General features: G+C 34.3%; 1 pseudogene; it reads right to left on the bottom strand.

Annotated features, from left to right (window-relative positions):
* Positions 1-1864: 1864 nt before the first annotated feature.
* Positions 1865-1982, bottom strand: LOC145249300 (5S ribosomal RNA; annotated as a pseudogene).
* Between the last annotated feature and the right edge of the window lie 295 nt (positions 1983-2277).

Here is a 2277-nt window from a genome sequence, read left to right on the forward strand (position 1 = left end):
GTACATATAAAAATTATGCAATACCTGTAATTAAAAAAAAAAGTAGAAATATTTTTAGCAATTATAATTTTTTGCGTGAAAATATTAAATAAACAATGCTTAATTCAATGATAATATCGGTAGTTCGAGAAATTCATTTTTCTTCGAGTTATATCGAATTTATTACGGACTTTAGCTGGGTTTTTTTCTAATGTTCTTGTAAAAATTATTTTTTTACCTATTACAATTTACTTGATGTGTTATTTTCATTAAATAAAAAGCAAAAATATATTCATTTTTTTTTTTACTACAGAAAACCATAACTTTAGTAAAGGTTCTTTTCTATTTAAACAAAATAATACATTTCCACGCATATTTAAGCAAAAATAACATATTCAATATATAAGGTGGTTATTATTTGATAAATACTGAAAATTTCATTAAAATTGGTTGATTTTCTGAATTTTGGTGAATTTTTAAGTAAAGAGAGGGGTGAAAATGTTTGTACATTTTGAGCACCGGCATTCATTTTGCACGAATCTAGCATACGCGCGTCCGCGTTCTGTTACAGTGCTACAGTGCTACACTAAGTCTATTCTGTCCTCGGTCAGTGAAGTAAAAGTCTGTAGAACTTTTAATTTGCGTTCCAATTCAGAGTGTTCCCCCTCTCCCCCGCATTAAATACTGACCCTCGTGGGGAAGACACGTAATAAGAACAACATAAAAAAAAACGTTAGTAAAACATACAAAGTCAACTAGATGAACTGAGATGGCAATGATTTCCATCGACATTGTAATTAAATTTTTTTTGTTTTTTTTTTTTTATTTATCAGCGTTGGAAGTTTGTTTCTCGTTCGAGACTAACTCCTTCTAAGCATAGCCTGAAACAACACGACTAAAAACTTAAAGAGTTTTATCTATTTTTTATATAAATTGTATTGAAGTAATTTGTATACATTTTTATTTTGGTGGTGGGGGTGTTTTGATTTGCAAGTATAATGACGAGTGTGCTCAGAGCATAGAAATTTATGATGGAAACATCTATATAAACAAAGGACACTGACAATTCACACAAACAAACACAGTAATCTTCTATAATATAAATCTCACCTCTCTGTTTAAATGTATGTATGTATGTATGTATGCCTAAAACTTTCGACATAGGCGATGGATTTTCACGAGATCGGTATCATTTTGAAGCTCAACCCTTCGGATGCCAAAGATCGAAAAATTGGCCAAAAAATGAATTCCTTCACTCTCAACCGGCCACTTTTGTACAGGGAGGGTCAATTTTTTCGCTGATATTTTTTGCAAGTCATTCAATCCTCGCGTTCACGACGTCGGTTAAATAGAATTATTTCGGCCGCCCGTAGCATCAAAACCACGGTATGCATTTCGGTATGACAGTTTTTTTTTTCACCTCTTTTTCCTCTGGTGCGGCACGGGTTCGAGCCTGTTTACTACCCTTATTTTGTTTTATTTATTTATTTTGCGATCGCAGTTTTCCTGCTTTTTTGGGGGTGGAGGGGTTGCTCAACCAACACCCTTACACACAGGTTCACTTCCTTTTCCACCTTTACGTCACGGGTTCGAGCCTATCTGCCTACTACAACTTTTTTTTTTTTTTTGCTCAACAAACACCGCCAAACCACACACACACTACGTTGACACACCGATTCTCGTTAGATCACCGAAGTTCAGCAATGTTGAGCCCGGTCAGTACCAGATGGGTGACCCACGAAGGGGTGCCTGCACGTGAAATGTTTGTGGCAAGAGGTTCGCAATCTCCAACCACACCTCTCCTGAGTTGACATTGTTAAATGCCAGTGGCAAGTGAAGTGTATATAAAGGACGACTGGAAACAAATGCTGAGATAGGCGGAGAGCACATACAGCACCTAAAATTCCCAAATGGTCACCCTTCTGGTACTAACCAGGCCCAACGTTGCTTAACTTCGGTGATCTGACGAGAACCGGTGTGTCACCGCGATTAAGCTTATATATATATATATATATATATATATATATATATATATATATATATATATATATATATATAGTGAATAAATTACAAAAAACTACATTCCAAGATTCATGATGTTGACCATCTTACAATTTATTCCTTTAATTCAATTACGTTTACAATTCTTAACAGTATCTGTTTCGTAGCGCAAAATCAATTACTTAATTATGATATCAATCAGTGAATTTATTATGCCCTTAATTCATCAGAAGAAATAGCAACAATCAATCCGGCAAAAGGAAATAAAGTGTCATTTGACATGATTAAAATCCAAAA

This window comes from Euprymna scolopes, chromosome 27 (assembly GCF_053919585.1).
Source record: "Euprymna scolopes isolate OS-2025 chromosome 27, ASM5391958v1, whole genome shotgun sequence".
In the NCBI taxonomy this organism is placed as follows: Eukaryota; Metazoa; Mollusca; class Cephalopoda; order Sepiida; family Sepiolidae; genus Euprymna; species Euprymna scolopes.